Genomic DNA, 18,083 nt, shown 5'->3' with positions numbered 1-18,083 from the left:
TAATTTTGTGACCAAGGCTATGCTAATATGAACCCTACAACTGTACTTTTCAGATGATAAAGCTTATTATTAGCTTATTAAAATAAACTAAATAAATAGCGTGCCTGTACACTTTTTAAAGGACGAGGTTAGCCAGAGATATATCTTGTTCTTAAATCTCTACTCTTTAGGATTTAGTTCTCTCCAAACCATTTCTCTTTTGGAAATGGTTGGTTGTCAAAGTGTGGACAAATAAGCAGGTTTAACACATTCTTTTACCTTTTCCCTGCTTGATACTCACCCTCTTTTCATACCCTTGGCAGTGATAGCAAGTGGTCAGAATTTGAATCAAAGCTGTTTTCCCATTACATATCACAGACATTGTCTTAAATACAATCATAGATGTACATTCTGAGTTTTCCAAGCATTTGCAAAGTTTGGCCTCTGAAATCCTAGATGTGAGATCCACTACCTTGACACTCAAAAACTTGGTCTGGTTTCTAGTGAGATGCTTTGTTTTCCACTTCAGAGCTTTTTCCTCTCTTCCCGGTTTCTGATTTTGTTCCGTTTTCTTCTACTGCTGTTTCTGCCGACCAAAGTGAGATGTGTTCGTTAAATTTGGGCAAGGAAGAGGTTTATCTTGCTGCTCCCATTCCAGCCAGCTGTTATCACCGCTCAGTAATCTCAGAGTGATCTGTGTATTTCTGTGTGGCTTGGCTTTTTGTCAAAATACTCTGAATTTATGGACATCCACTGTTCAAAATTTAAGTTCACGGTTCAAAGGAAGCTCAGCTGGATTATTTTGGTTTAATTTGGATATGAAATGACTGAGCGTGTGGTCTGCTGGCTTCTTACAAGAGGTGGCAGCCGTCAGCGGAGCAGCAGCAATCTCGGGACTTTGGCAGATGCGTGTTACCTCAACCTTTAACTTTGGAATTATAAAAGGAGCTTTTTGAGCTGTGAGGCACCTTTTCCAACTTTCTCAGATGTGTTTTTCATCATCTATAGCTGTGTCTTTGAGGCAGATTCACTCCCTGATATCTAAAACCTATCCCAAGACCCAAGGAAGGACGTGAATGCTCTTCGTACATGTTCTGGTTTTGTTAAAAAACAAGTTTCTCTTTTAGTGAATTTTGCCTGTCAGCTAAAGCCTTCATATTAGCTGCATTTTCCTAGAGAACCAGATACGTGTTTTGGTAAACCTAGCAATGGAATGCAAACTTATTGATAAGCACGGATGGACATCTCACGAGATGGGCAACGAGAAACTGGTGACCAAGAAACTGACCAACTGTGTATAACATTCCATTCACGTGAATAATACATATAAAAGTGGGAGATCACGAGGATCTCGTCCCTTTCCCTCTTTGCCCTTCTTCATTCCTTTTGCTTATGACCAACATTAGGAGAGGACCTTGCTAGTCGTCCCTGTGAACTGAGGCCTAGTGACAGCCTGAATCCCGCTCCGGTTGGCTGCAGAGTCCAATCCAGGACTTTGGGTGCCAGCTCTGCAGTTGCTGAGACTTTCAAGATTGGTTTTGTATATTTTGTATTATTTTCTCTATTCTTATTAGTAGCATTAGTAAAACATTTTTAATTTTTCCAACTCTCTTCTCTCTGTCCTTCTTTCCCTCCCGATCGCTTGTCCTTAGTGGGAAGGGGGGAGAGGGAGGGGCAAAAGGGGGAAGGGGATGGGGAGAGGAGGTTAACAATACATCTGCCAAGGTTTTATTGTCACCCGGCAATCTAAACCCTCGACAGTACACGGCGCCTCAACAACATTGTGACGTTTGGATGACTTATTCATCATCTTTCTAGACACATGTAGTTAAAATGTGACTTTAACATTACCGCTCAGTTTTATTTGTGAAATAATAGTGCTGATATTCTTACTGAAGGCAGAGAGACTTCTGGTGTTGCTCAACACTGATGCATGCAGAAAGGAATGAACGACAGAGAAGAAAAAAAATTGTGTTGCATTGAAATGGCCAAATTATCTCTCTTTAATTGTGTGATGGACTCGCAAAATGACACTTGAAATGTGCCAAATAGTAAGAGAGACCTTAGAGGAAGCACAAAGCACATATGAAACTCATAGTTCTTCCAAAGATGTAAGCTCTTAGTAGCTACTCTTAGTTGGTTTCTGGATGTTTTTTAGCAGAGAGACTTAACATGGGATCTGAGCTGGGCTGTATTACAAATAATAACCACAAAATATCCAAGTGTAACGTGGCAGGATGGCAGCCTGAGAAGGATGTTTGTTATCTTGACCGTTGGAGCTGATTTTGATAGTTGTAAATAATGTAAGTATACGTACAGAAAATGAATGTACTCATCAACTAAAGAAGCAAACCAAAAAGGCAACATGATATATATTATATCCTATATAATATATGCTTACATAGTCCAAAGATACTCCATGCTGTTATTTTTAAACTTTGCAGCCTTGGGTTCCCTGGCAAGCTTAAGCATCATAAAGTAAATATTTTCACCTGATTTCCTCTCAAAATACACAGATTTGTTATAAAGTTTCAGTTACCAAGAAAAGCAATAGGAATAAATACTTATGAACACATCTATTTCATAAGAGATTGATGTTTTGAGGCATACGTCATCCATCCTTTTACTGCTTTATGAAATGTGTTATTAAATTTAGCCAGTGCTGACAGACCAAACTTGCTCCATGATACCAAAGCAGAATATTTCTATTTACATTCCTATTTTGGTTCTACCGTGAGAGTACAAGTATCCATGAGAAAAGAAACCACAGTATCCATAATGAAAAAGTGTTTTCCATGCCTATAAAGATGGTACTTTATATTAAATAAAGTGGTTTAGGGTCTAGGTTTTTTAATTAAGTAGCTGTGAAACACTTAAAATCTGCTTAGCAATGCAACTGAATAGACAGTCAGAATTTAAACCTCACCAGATGCTCTAATGATTCCTTAATGTGAGAAGTAATTCTATTTCCACACAGCCTTTTTCCTAATCCTGTTCTGAGCAGAGACTGCCAATTGTTTTACATTTAAAATACTATTTTCTATGAAAGAATTAACTGCAAATATTCAATATACTGTACTTAAAAGCTCAATAAAAATACAGCTTGGGTCGTTTGTATCACATTCCAGACAGCATGAAAATTGTCAGATAGATATAAATCTATCCCAAGCAGCTGCTGGAAATAAAAATAGCTGTAATAGGTGTTTTATTATAAGATTCAGGGTAATATTCATTTAATTTTGTCAACTGGCCTAACTTGGAGAACCTTCCCTTCCCTATGCTGGTTTGGTTTTAAATACATGGAGCTATTTCATCAGCACTTCACTGTGTCTCTCTGTGGGTAGTTGAAGTTGTGCACAAAACAGGATAATTGGAGAGATTTTGGTGTCAACTGGTCTACCTTCGGTGGCTTTGGCTTTTGCAGATGCTTTTTATCACAGAATCACAGAATGTTAGGGATTGGAAGGGACCTCAAAGATCATCTAGTCCAATCCCCCTGCCATAGCAGAAACACTTAGATGAGGCTACACAGAAATGTGTCCAGCCGCGTTTTGAATGTCGCCAGAGAAGGAGACTCCACAACCCCCCTGGGCAGCCTGTTCCAGTGCTCTGTCACCCTCACTGAGAAGAAGTTTCTTCTCAAATTTAAGTGGAACTTCTTGTGTTAAGTTTGAACCCATTACCCCTTATCCTATTGCTGGATGTCACTGAGAAGAGCCTGGCTCCATCCTCATGACACTCACCCTTTATATATTTGTAAACATTAATAAAGTCACCCCTCAGTCTCCTCTTCTCCAAGCTAAAGAGACCCAGCTCTCTCAACCTTTCTTCATAAGGGAGATGCTCCACTCCCTTAATCATCTTTGTGGCCCTGTGTTGGACTCTCCCAAGCAGTTCCCTGTCCTTCTTGAACTGAGGGGCCCAGAACTGGACACAATATTCCAGATGTGGTCTCACCAGGGCAGAGTAGAGGGAAGGAGAACCTCTCTCGATCTACTAACCATAACACTTCTAATACACCCCTTCCTGGCCACAAGGGCCCAGTGCTGGCTCATGGTCATCCTGCTGTCCACCAGGACCCCCAGGTCCCTTTCCCCTACACTGCTCTCCAACAGGTCATTCCCCAACTTATACTGGAAGCTGGGGTTGTTCCTGCCCAGATGCAATACTCTACACTTGCCCTTGTTATATTTCATTAAATTTTTCCCTGCCCAACTCTCCAACCTGTCCAGGTCTCTCTGGATGGTGGCACAGCCTCCTGGCATGTCAGCCACTCTTCCCAGCTTGGTGTCATCAGCAAACTTGCTGATAGTACATTCTATTCCCTCATCCAAATCGTTGATGAATGTTGGAGTGATAAAGGACTCAGCATTCCGATTCAATGTGAATCACGCAAAGCCATTTATTACAGAAACAAGCCTCCTTATATACACTATTCTCTAATCACGCATCCACGCTCCAAGCATGGATTCGCTAAATGAGTATCATGGGCAGTCCACACGCTGGAGCCCCACCGATGATAGGTCCAACGACTCACGCCATGTTGAGGTCCTGTTAATGAAGAAACGCCCCTCTTTCTCACACCAGATTCTGTTCTCAGCTTCTTGAAGTGGCCTCGAGATTCCTTTGGGCCTGACTAATTCAACAGCATATCTCCATCTAACGAAACTCCTCCACAGATGAATACATTGACTAATACAGGCCCCAGTACTGACCCCTGAGGGACTCCACTAGATACAGGCCTCCTACTAGACTCTGCCCCATTGACCACAACTCTCTGGCTTCTTTCCTTCAGCTGATTTGCAGTCCACCTCACTACTTGATCATCCAGACCCCACTCCCTCAGTTTAGCTGTGAGGATGCTGTGGGAGACTGTGTCAAATGCCTTACTCAAGTCAAGGTAGACCACATCCAATGCCCTGCCATCATCCATCCATCTTGTTATGTCCTCATAAAAGTCAATGAGGTTGGTCAAGCATGACTTCCCTTTGGTGAAGCCATGTTGACTGCCCCAATGACCCTCTTATCCTTGATATGCCTTGAGATGGTACCAAGGATAAGTCATTCCATCACTTTCCCAGGGATGGAGGTGAGGCTGACTGGTCTACAGTTACCTGGGTTCTCCTTCTTGCCCTTTTTGAAGACTGGAGTGACATTTGCTTTCCTCCAGTCCTCAGGTATCTCTCCTGTTTCCCAAGACTTGTCAAAAATGATGGAGAGTGGTCCAGCAATGACCTCAGCCAGCTCCCTCAGCACCCACGGGTGCATCCCATCTGGACCTATGGATTTATGGATGTCCAGATTGCCTAATTGCTCCCTAACCCAGTCCTCATCAACCGAGGCAAACTCCTCCATTGTCCTGCCTTCCTCTGGGGCCCCAGGGGTATGGGGCTCCTCAGGACAGCCTCCGACAGGGTACGCAGAGATAAAAGCGGCATTCAGTAACTCTGCCTTCTCTGTATCTTTTGTCACCAGGGCACCCACCTCGTTCATCAGTGGACCTACGTTTGTTTTGATCTGCTGCATGTTTGAAAAAGCTCTTCCTGTTGTCCTTGACCCATCTCGCCAGGTTTAATTCTAAGGAGACCTTAGCTTTCCTAGTTGACTCCCTACACCCTCTGACAACAGCCTTATATTCTCCCCAAGTGGCCAGCCCCTCCTTCCATGATCTGTAAACTCTCCTCTTCCACTTGAGCTTACCCAGCAGTTCCCTGTTTAACCACGCAGGTCTCCTGGCTCCCTTCCTTGACTTCTTATGTGTCAGGATGCTCTGATCTTGTGCCTGGTAGAAGCAGTCCCTGAACACTAACCAAGTATCTTGAGCCCCTTTACTTTCAAGCAGCCTTGCCCGTGGGATTTCCCCTAGCAATTGCTTGAAAAGGCCAAAGTTTGCCCTGCTGAAGTCCAGGGTTGCAATTCTGCTTGCTATCCTTCTCCTACCACATGAGATTCTGAACTCCACCATTTCATGGTCGCTGCAGCCAAGGCAGCCCTCAACCTTTACTGCTTCAACCAGACCCTTCTTGTTAGTGAGGATGAGGTCCAGCAGTGCCCCTCTCGTAGTCAGCTCCTCTACTCTCTGCATCAGAAAGTTATCATCAAGGCACTGGAGGAACCTCCTAGACTGTAGCTCTTCATCTTTTATGCTCTTTATTCTTCACTGCGTCATTGCTACTTTTTATGCAGAGGTTCCCAAATCTGTGGAGTGGCTTTTGTCAGGAGACAGAAGCAATTTAGAAACATCTTGATACAGTTCAAGAAAAGAAACATCTGCTTTTGTTAGTAGCTTGTTGACCTAGATTAGCTGTGGGGAAGCTTATAAGCTAATCAGCCGGTCCAAAATTGGGAGGTGTCATCACAGTTAGTAGGAATGGCTGTGACAAAAGATGAGACAACAATTGTTCAGATAAGGGAAAAAAGATATTAGTAGCAAATGACTTAGCAACATAAATAAAATGAATTTTTAAAAGGAAAGAAATATCTTTTGTTACGATGCATTGAGTGTAGTTGTGGTCAAACGTATTAAAAAGCCGGTTTAGCTTTATCCACAACAATAGGAGCGCTCTGTGTGGACTCGCCTGTTTTTGCCCATGGGTAACATATGGAGGTGAGGTTTTAGGCCAATATCAGCTGTTTCCAACATGGAAATCTTTGAACTTCCTTTAAGCCTGGTTCAACCTGCTGGGGATTCTGCATGGCCACCTGATGGGACAGTAATACCCTCGTCCCCCATCTGGCATGAGCTGTTGAGTGCCCCGTGTGCTGTTAGAAACCTTTGGAGCCACTTCCCAGATGGACAGACTGACAGCTTTATTTTGAGATAGATCGGATCAGCGTGAACCATGGAAGGGTCTTGGACAAACCGTTGTTCTGCGCTATCTCAGTATCTTCTCACATGAAGCAGAATTGTTACCCTCTGCTCTGTGTATCGTAGAATTCATGGCACAGGACTCCTTAAAAATATCATTATTGATTGCTGACCTGGCTTAAAAAGGATTTTGATCTCTACATACGTACCGCTCTAACAGCTCAACTTTGGACAAGATGATTCTCTCTTCCCTTGACCACTTTTTGTGTCTCTGCTGACCTGTAAGACACAACCATCATGGTAATTCTGTCATTTTGGGGAGAGAAAGTCGTTCTGCCAATGCATTACTCTTCTGTCATTCAGGAAATTGTGCGGTACTTCAGTTTCTTACAAACTACAAGTCATCACTTGGCAGAACATGTGATTAAATGAACATGATGCAAATTCATGCAACCATAGAACTGAAGTTTATCGAAGTCTCGATACTGGTTTCAAGGAATTGAGAGCATCACACAGATTCTTGCACGCAATGGAGAGTGTCACTTGGAGGTAGAAGGTCCCTTTGTCCCATCTTTAATTATCGCAAATAACCTTTTTTATAGTTATTATGCCACATAAGCTCTTTGGAAACAGTACAATTTGAAGGTAGTCTTCAAATTGGGGAATTAAAGTTTGATTTTTTTGGTGGAACCTCACAGCTTTTAAAACTGTTGATCTTGTGAATTTGGTATGATGGAGAGGATTAAATATTTGATGAAACCTGTGCAGAAATAACTGGTTTTTGTGATAGTGGTATTTAACAGATGAATTTGCAGAGCAGACTGAGGTTCTGAGTTGTGTTGTTTTAGTTTTCTGCATGTTTAATAGTGAAAGGAAGGAAAAGGGAGAAAACCAGTGGCGTTAATTCATTCCTGCTAGTGCCATTTTAATTTATTTTAGCTGGTCTGGAAAAATAGATTAAGGACACCAAAGTGCTTATTAGGTTGTATCCCAATTATTTGGGATTTGGGTGTCTAATGTACAGTACACTGAATATGTGAATTACATAGTTTTTACATTTTAAAAAGTCTGGTTTATAGCAATGTGAATGGAATGTATTTATAGGACAGTGTTCCTTAACAGAAATTAAGAGATGACTCAAGATAATTACTTGCTTGAACCTGTCTTTTCTCTTCAGTTGCAGAGTATTTGACTCATTAATCACTTTATTCCAATACAACATGTATTTTTTCCTTTTTAGAAAATCTCTCTTTGGAAAAAAACTGTGAACTACGATCTGGAATGAGTAATAAACACACAAAGATTTATCTGATGAACTAAAATTGTATTATGGCTGTGAGTAAGCATTATTACCAAACAAAACTGTTACTTGATTAGAAATCAATCAGTGCCCCCCCAATTGCTCCTGAAAACCTTCCTTTCCACCACACGTGGAAATTTTGCATTCATTCAGACCCCACATTTTCAAACTAGCTTTCTGGCTGATTTTAGGAATACTAGAGAACAATTAATGACATTTCTGAATCTCTTAAGTACTCAAACCAAACTATTTCCCATTGCCATATCCTTTCCACCGTTGTTTGCATGGCTCCCGAAGAGAATATTGTACTTTGAAACATCTGACGCTTCTAAATGGACAGTGAAACTATAAGTGCAGAGGAAAGAATGAGGATTTAACAACTTTAATGTGCATCAGGTCTTTATAACTGTTGAATGACTTGACCTGTTTAATGGCAATAGCCTTCAGCAAATTTAGGAAAGAACAGGTTTTAGGTAAAATACACTTAGTTCTGCAATGAATAAATCAATTTTCTGTGAAGTTGTGTAAAGACATGTTCTGTAACTCATTAATTGTACTCCTGGGTCCATCCCTAAGTAGGTTTTTCTCCAAATACCAGAATTTACATGGGTTCAGATGGGCTGAATCCTGCTTGAAACGGGCTGTGATGCAAACGTCGGCATTAACGTGGGTGTTGTCGGCATCTCCCGCAATCCCATGTGGAGCCTGTGAATTATCATGAGTGTCTGGCCAGAGGATAAAAGCGCAGGAGGTTTCAAAAGCAACATTCCCATAGTAACAAACATCTCTTAAGCTGCCTTCCAAATAACCACTGCATCTGGTGATTAAAACCTTTGCTCTTCATCTCAAACTTCAGTACCAAATAGACGCTTCCTCCCAGCTCTTTCATATATTTTTTTTTTCTTATGGTCATCAGCTCTTCATGTCTGCTTCTAATAAATCCTTTTGTTCTTTTCAATAGAACTTCAGCTGTCTTGAGGCAATTTGGCCTTTCTAGAGAAGACTCTCATGTATTTATCATTTGCTTTTCTTTCTATCAAACATCTCCAGAACTTGTTCGGTTTTCATTTCCTTGCCCTCTTTACTATAAATACTTTCAGGTGTAAAGATGATAATCCTTTCATGAGCCTGTCATGTACATTTGACCGCTTCTGTGACAGAATGTTGCCATGGGGCATGAGAAATTATGTCTGTGACACATTATCACAAATAATAATTTCTTACATATTAAAATAATTTTTTTGCCTCTCTATTCTGTGGTGTTATGGCACCTTTAACCCTATAATGACCCCTCCCCTCCAAACTGCTATTTCGCAATAATTTAATTTAAAATCCTGTCATCACTCTATGCTTTGAGATATAAATTTAGTGTATCTGAAAATTAGGCCCGCAAGAACAGAGCATTTTTAGAAAGCCAAGAGAAGTCACCTTATTACTTAGATTAAGAAGTTAGACGGGGATCAAGGAGGAAGGAAAGTACCAGTAGTGAGAAAGGATCAAGTCAGGGATTACTTGAGAACAGAATCAAAGACTGGTTGAGATTGGAAGGGACCTCTGGAGATCATCCAGTCCAACCCACCTTTCCATGGACATCTGCAAGTCAATCTTGGTACTACAAATCGAATAATTAGTGTCGTTTCTACTGTGGTTCATCATTACCACAGTTCATCATGTCATCAACGACAGAGTACTAAACAGAAATCAAAGCTTTTGTCCAAAGTTCTAATATTTTTTGATGTATTTTACCCTTGGCAAGAAGGCAGATGTTTATCCTGTTTATCCTGTATGAAATAACATTAATAGGTGATATTTTAGGCAGAGAATAATTAGTCATTGTCATGGAATGAGTGATTTAATATGTTGTTATCATCTATGTAATATTTTAGTGAGTGTAGAATGTATTTTGGTTGGGTTTGACTTTGGGAATGACTCAGAGGACTTCCTAGAACATAGATTATCTGACAAAAACAGTAGTAAAATCTTCATGGCACATCAGGACATTCTTCCTGCGTGTATACAGGTAGTTTGGGATGCTGACTAACATGTACTGCTTTAATTAACTTACACTTTTTTTTTCTTTTTTTTCTTTCAAAAAAAGGCTTTTGTACTGGCTTTCCCATAGAGTCATGTTGTAGCATAACTCCCTTTTGAAAGTCTAGCAATTAAGTCTTCAAACTCAGCGAAAGATGTTATTTGCTGCACATTTTTCAAATTCTGATGCAGAAACAATATGACCTAAATATTTATTCAGGCTTAGCAGAATTGTTTTGTTTTGTTTTCTCTTGGTGCAGATTAATCTATTTTCTATGAGCTAATACATGTGGCATGTATGTCTTCAAGACCTTTTTCTCAATAACATTAAAGATTTATAGTCTTCATAAAATCTGGCGTGCACTGAGAGGAAGATTATGAATCGCAATTACTTAAACATTAGCTCTGGCAATTTTTCTTTTGAATCTTGAATATGCTGCTTCAGACTAGATTGTATTCATTAGAGGAGTTAGTGAATACCGGTTTTAGAGCACTTTTCTATACCTTGCCCAATTTGCTACGTTTCTGTGTTTTTTAAAAAGATGTAGGCCTGGTGCTGTTTATGTTTTCATCTTTTATATATTTACTTTAAAACTGCAGTTGACTGACTTCAGTAGAGAAAATATCAAATTTCTGATTTAAATAAGGACGTAAGTGGCTTTACATGTTTTACTTAGTGCTGTTGTGTTGTCCTCGACTCCAAAAACCTAAGGGTCGACCTCAGGTTTCTCCTGGTGCTTTCTGCCAGAGGCTCCAGGTAAGTCCATTATCTCCAGCTGTGGTGTAGAGCACATTTTTAACATCTAGTCCAGTCCAAACTGGTCCAAGGGCCACCGCATGAGTTATCTCACGCTTAATTTGTTCAAAGGCTTGTCATTGTTCAGGGCCCCACTCAAATTGGTTCTTTTTACGAGTCACTCGATAGAGAGGGCTCACAATCTGGCTGTAGTCAGGAATATGCATTCTCCAAAAACCTACAACGCCCAAGAAAGTCTGTGTCTCCATTTTATTAGTAGGTGGAGACATTGCTGCAATTTTGTTGATCACATCCATTGGGATCTGACGACAGCCATCTTGCCATTTTATTCCTAAAAACTGGATCTCTCGTGCAGGTCCCTTGACCTTGCTTCGTTTTATGGGAAAACCAGCATCCAAAAGAATATGAATTATTCTCTCACCTTTCTCGAAGACTTCTTTCGCTGTGTCGCCCCATACGATAATGTCATCAATATATTGTAAGTGTTCTGGAGCTTTACCTTGCTCCAGCGTGGTCTGGATCAGTCCATGGCAGACTGTAGGACTGTGTTTCCACCCCTGGGGCAAGCGATTCCATGTGTACTGGATGCTCCTCCAGGTGAAAGCAAACTGCGGCCTGCACTCTGCTGCTACAGGAATAGAGAAAAATGCATTAGCAATGTCAATTGTAGCATACCATTTAGCTGCCCTTCAGTTCAAATTGCAGTTCTAACATGTCAGGCACAGCAGCACTCAGTGGTGGTGTAACTTCATTCAGGCCACGATAGTCTACAGTTAGTCTCCACTCGTCACTAGACTTTTGCACTGGCCAGATTGGGCTGTTAAAAGGTGAGCGAGTCTTACTGATCACACCCTGGCTTTCCAGTTGAAGATTTTGGAAGAGGACATGGGCTGTGTGCTGTGAACAAGCCAGAGCTTGATGTGGCTGTGGTGCAGGCTAGGACCTACACGGAAGGTTTTTCTGGAGACACCAAAGACAGAAGGGAAGTAAACAGAAGCTGGTCTGACCTCGACCCAGGCTGCGGGAGGGGCACTGTTGTCACTGCGCATGAACAGTTCGTGGACAGTGCCCTGGAGCTAATCACCATGGCGGGGGGGAGAAGAGTGACTGCAGAGAGTAACCAATTGTAGCCTGCGCTTTCCGTGTGGCCATTGGGTAAAGAGTATATAAGGGTTGTAAAAACGTGCACTGGCAGACATTGATATTCAGTGTTGTTAAACGTTCATTAAAGGGCATTGATGTTAAACTCATATTGAACCCGATTCTTTGTCCTTGACCGGTCCGCACGTCACACTCAAAGAGTTCTACCATGCCAAGTTTTTCATTCTCCAACAGCTGGTAGCAGGAGGATGGTTTGCAAAAGTAGGATCTCCAGAGTGCCATTTACTGTGGTAAGCAGCATTCATTAAAAGATGGAGCCAAACCGGGTTGTAGGAGAGTATGCTTTGTCCAGCAACAAAAGACAAGCACCAGACAAACTGGCCACTCACCTCCTACTTAAGACCGCACTAATTAGATAATGGAACTTGAAACAGCGGCACTGTTGACGCATGTTCTCTCTAAGAGAGGTATCGAATCATCACAGGAAAAGTTAATTACATTGATTACATTAGCCCAGAAGTGGGGACACTTTGGAGAAATTCCACTTTTGTTTTCCCCAACGGAATGGAGATTAGTGGGGGACACTATGTGGGTAAGACTATCAGAGGGGAAGAAGAGAAAGAAATTAAAGCTCTGAGAGATTTGTGGAGAACTGTGTTAGAATCATTGGAAGTAATGAAGTCAGAACAACACGCTGCCCTGGGAGCCGCGAGGGCGCTTGCCCCAGAACAAACCTGGACTGATAAAAGTTGTCAGCCAAAAGAGAAGAGGGGCCTATGGGCTACTCTGTGGGGTCTGCCTGCTGTTCGGGGTGGTCGAGGGGTCCCGGCTCAGCCAATACTCTTGCAATCCGATCTGCGGCGGGAGTTGGAAACTTTGCCCTCCTCAAACAAAGAACCAGAAGTTTCCCCGTCTGAGTCTCTGGGGCAATGTGAGAAGAAAGCGGAAGTGCAACTAGGGGACTGTCCGGATGTGGGAGGCCCTGAGTGCCGCCCTCCTCCTACAGCTCCGCCTCTGCCCTACCCCGAGTCAGACACGCCCCCCTCTGAGACTATCGCGTCAGCCGGGCCGGGCCCAACCGAGCCGCGGCGCCAGGGGCCACTCCCCGACTTACCTCCACAAATACATGTGGAGGGATCCTGTGAGCCTCCTTCTACATCATTGGGCTCATCACAAGGAGTAGAGCAGTTACTGCAAGTCATTACCAGTAAGCTTGAACAACTTGACTTGCGAATGTCAGATGTAGAGAAAAATAAGAGACAAATCGGGTATCAAAAACCAGCTTGCCTTCCTCAAACAATGCAACCAAAGGTACCCATAGAATCTACTGACCGGCCCTCGCTCTGACCTGGCAGATGGTCAGGGGTCATCAAAGATGCCGTTCTAGAAGGTGATTGGTCTCCAGCAAAATTAGCCCTACCGGTAATTCAAAACATGAACACCCAGACAGCGGTATGGGAACCACATGAATGGAAAATTTTACAGCAAGACAAACAAACAATCATCAACTATGGGATACGTTCAGAAGCTACCAGACAAATATTGCATTGGATTTTTACTCCTGACTTATTGTGTCCCATGGACTGCTAAAATTTAATGCGCTTATTACTAACTCCAGCACAATTCCTCCTGTGGGAATCGGCCTGGTATCAAGGAGCACAGCAAGAAACAGCCAAACACACCAGTCCAAATGACCCATTAACCAATGTGGCACCCGACGCCTATACGGGTCGCGGACAGTACGCTACAATAGAAGTTCAACTGTGATTTATTGCTGAAGTTCAACGGAAAGCTGCACAACTTGCCCTAGATGCTTTCTTAACTTTACCAGGACCCTTAGCTCCCTCATTCAGCGGAATACGCCAAGGCACTACAGAAAATTTCACGCATTTTATTGACCGGCTACATGAAGGAGTAATGCAAAACCCGGATTTGTCAGAAGAAATGAAAAATCGAATGTTTTGGTTGCTAGCTTTCGATAATGCAAATTCAAAGACCAAACAAATATTAGCAACTCTGCCACCAGGATCTTCAGTAGAACAAATGCTGACGTGAGTAGCCAGATGAGAAAAACACCGAAATGCGGAGGTGATGGCTGCCGCTTTCGAAGGGGTTATGCAGAGATCTCTTCGACAAGTTAGCCAGCAAGTCTCATCTACAATACAGCCAGTTGTAGCAGCAGTTCAGCGATCTACAAATAAACCATATAAATCATCATACAATGCCTGTCATCGCTGTGGAAGTAAAGAACACATCCGAAAGAATTGTACTGCAGCAGTTTGGTGTGACAAATGCCAGTCTAACACTCATGCTACAAAAATTTGCTGGAGATTGGGAAACGGTCAAGTGAGTGTGAACAGAGCGCGCGCGAGGACACAAAGAACATCTCCGAACCTGTATTACAATCAGCGACCAACCGTGAACCAGGTTTCTTTCACCTCAACAAGCCAAGCACCGCAGGAAGCCTCGGAGTTGATGTGGAGACAGCAGTAGATATAACATTGGCTGATACTGCAGTTCATAGAATACCAACAAATGCTAAAGGACCTTTATTTCGACAAAATAGTCTCATTGGAGGCTTATTGATTGGCCGTTCTTCTGCTAGTATCAAGGGTCTTATAGTAATACTGAGGATAATTGATGCAGATTTCACAGGAACTGTTCAAATCCTGGCCTACACTCTGCATCCACCAATTTTTATTCCTTCTGGGAATAAAATAGCTCAGGTAGTAGCATTGGAAAACTGTCTACCAATGCTTCCAGGAGTTCCTCCAGCATCCTCAACAGAAAGGGGTGATAAAGGATTTGGATTGACAGGTCCTGCAGTTTGCGTCACCTCATCAATGACTCAGCATCCCATGTTACGTGTGCAACTATTTCGATCTGATTCTACTGTTATTGTAGATGTAAATGCAATGCTTGATACTGGAGCTGATGTCTCCATCAGTAATCAGTTCAAATGGCCATGAAAATGGAAACTTCAAAAATCAATCTCTTCCACTGTAGCTGGAGTAGGGGGTCAAACTATTCCAAATATAAGTGTTGATCCCATTTCCATTAGTTTCCCTGAAGGTCAATGTGTAATCCTTAGGGTGTACGTAATAGAATTGCCAAGCAGCCTTGAGGCGCTTATTGGACGTGATGTCTTGGGGCAGCTTGGTGCCGTGTTAACTACCTCACCTTTTCCTTAATGGTCACTGGAAAGCAGTCGCCCAACCCTCCATTGACCTGGTTAACAGATAGCCCAGTTTGCGTTGACCAGTGGCCATTAACAGAAGAGCGACTGCAAAAGGCACATGAATTAGTAGAAGAGCAATTAGCTGCAGGCCACATCAAGCCTTCTACTAGTCCATGGAATACCCCGATTTTTGTAATACCAAAAAAGAGTGGAAAGTGGCGATTATTACATGACTTGCGAAGGGTAAATGATCAAATGCAAGCCATGGGTGTCTTACAGCCTGGATTACCATCACCTGTAATGTTACCAGAAAATTGGCATATTCTAATTGTAGATTTAAAGGATTGTTTCTTTACCGTTCCTTTACATGAACAAGATACACAGCGTTTTGCATTTACACTGCCTTCTGTAAACAAAGCGGAACCAGCTAAAAGGTATGAGTGGGTAGTGCTACCGCAAGGTATGAAAAATTCTCCTACACTGTGCCAAATGTATGTTGCATGGGCACTTCAACCTATTCGTGCATCATGGAAACAAACAATTATTTACCATTATATGGATGATATTCTGTTCTGTCAACAAGCTGAGTTCACAGAAAGTTCCATAGTCCAAATTACGATCAGACTCAAAGAAAAGGGGTTGGTCATAGCTCCAGAAAAAGTTCAAAAGTCTGCACCTTGGAAATACCTTGGTTGGTCCATTTGTGATGCACAGATTCGTCCACAAAAAATTGAATTACATACTGATTTACAGACATTAAATTATGTCCAAAAATTGTTAGGGGACATTCAATGGATTAGAAATTACATAGGCATTGCTACCAATGATATAGCACCTCTTACTTCACTTTTAAAAGGAGGTGATCCAGCTAAGAAAATAAGCTTAGAGTCTGTGCATCTCAAATGTCTTTCCGATATTATACAAAAGGTACAGACAAATTGGTCTAGCCGAAGACTTTCTGATCGACCAATTTCCCTTCTTATTAACAATCTAGAACATCCGTGTGCAATCATTTGCCAGTGGCAAAACAAAGACAGGGAATTCCCCATAGATCTTGCTGCAGATTCTTCCTTTTGTGCCACTGTCAGATTGAAAACAGAAAATTATTTACGATTATTAGAATGGGTTTTTCTTAGTGTCCAACCAAAATTCAGCATTCAAACAAGACCAGAAGTGGTTGGAGAATTGATTTGAAAAGGAAGATCTCGAATATTAGAAATTAGCGGTCAGGAACCAGACGACATCAGTATTCCGATAAATGGAGCCGATTTAGAATGGTGGCTGAGAAATTCGGTGCCTATTCAGAATGCATTATTAGGATTTATAGGCAAGGTACATTCACGACAACCAAAAGGGAAGCTATGGCAATTCCTTAGAACAAATCAGTGGTTAGAGAGAAGCAAAGTAAAAGCAAAACCTGTTGAAGGCCTTACAGTATATACAGATGCAGGAAAACGAAGACACCAGGCAGCATGTGTCTGGCGAGAGAATAGTCAGTGGAAACAGCATTTAATTGAAGGTTCAAAAGAGGATTCATTGCAGACTTTAGAGCTTACGACAGTAATATGGACCTTAAATAATCGGCTGAAATCTGCTTTAAATGTTGTCACAGATTCTTTGTATGTAGCAGGCATAATACCCAGAATGGAAAATGCTCTGCTAAGACAATTGAATAATCCTCGATTAGGAAAATTGTTTGTACAGTTGAGAGCTATTTTAAATCAAAGAAAAGAACCCTGCTGTGTGATTCACATTCGCAGTCATCGATGGAATCTTGGTCTAGGTGAAGGAAATCAAATTGCAGATAGTTTAGTAAGTTCAGTACAGCACATGCCTCCAACAGATAAATTCCAACAAGCGAGACAAAGTCACGAGAGCTTTCATCAAAATGCCAGAGGTCTGCAAAGACAATTCGATTTAACTTTAAATGAAGCAAGAAGTATTGTACAGGCATGTCCCCAGTGTGGAAGCCAGATGTTAGGTATAGGAATCGGTGTCAATCCTCGAGGTTTAAAAGCCTTAGAAGTATGGCAAATGGATGTGACACATGTGCCAGAACTCGGAAGACTTAAATATGTACATGTCACAATTGATACTTTCTCAAAAATGATATGGGCTACTGCTTTACCAGGGGAAAAAGCACAACATGTATGTAAACATCTCACAGCTTGATTTGCTGTAATGGGTCTCCCAGAAAAGATTAAGACAGACAATGGCCCTGCCTATGTTAGCCAGAAAGTTAGAACTTTTCTAATGAAATGGGGAGTGAAACACGTTACAGGTATACCTCATTCCCCAACGGGCCAAGGAATCATCAAGAGGGCACATCAAGTGATTAAAGGGTATTTGAACAAACAGAAGCAGGAAGAGTTAGATTGTCAACAGCGTTTAGCAAAGGTGTTGTTTACCTTGAATTATTTATGTTTAACTGGAGATCATGAGGAGCCTCCTGTGATCATTCATCATTATCAGATCAGACTAGGAAGGAAAAACACTTTACCGGAATTCATGGTGAGATATCGTGATCCCACCACTGGAATGTGGAAGGGACCAGTACCTGTTATTTTTAATGATACATTTGTGTCTCCACAGATCAAGGTCCATTGTGGGTTCCAAGCCAAGCAGTAAAGCCGGAGTTGAAGCAAATTCAACTGAATCAACTCCCTGCAACAGAACCTTCGGAGGACACAGAGTGAGACGTAACCTTTGCATTAATTTAGCTGTGACATGTACGTGTAATATAGTTATATAAGTAGGTTTTAATGATGAAGTGTTAAGCATGTGGAAAGTTTGTATCTTTTTCATTTTCTTGAGAAGCAGTCTAGTTCCTGGGTTTTTGTTAAGAACTGCTTTTGAACCTCATCAAAATGTATGGTAACGTTAGGAAGATCTTTAAACACCACTACCTTCTGGGCAAGTTTATCAACAC

General features: G+C 41.7%; 1 pseudogene; it reads left to right on the top strand.

Moving 5' to 3' along the window:
* The window catches only part of LOC136115740 (dymeclin-like), a 210,031-nt pseudogene that overhangs the window by 64,646 nt on the left and 127,302 nt on the right, over nucleotides 1–18,083 (top strand).

The sequence above is a fragment of the Patagioenas fasciata genome, chromosome W (genome assembly GCF_037038585.1).
Source record: "Patagioenas fasciata isolate bPatFas1 chromosome W, bPatFas1.hap1, whole genome shotgun sequence".
NCBI classification, from domain to species: domain Eukaryota; kingdom Metazoa; phylum Chordata; class Aves; order Columbiformes; family Columbidae; genus Patagioenas; species Patagioenas fasciata.
Note: the sequence above shows the minus strand (reverse complement) of the source record. Positions and strands in the feature narration are given on the sequence as shown.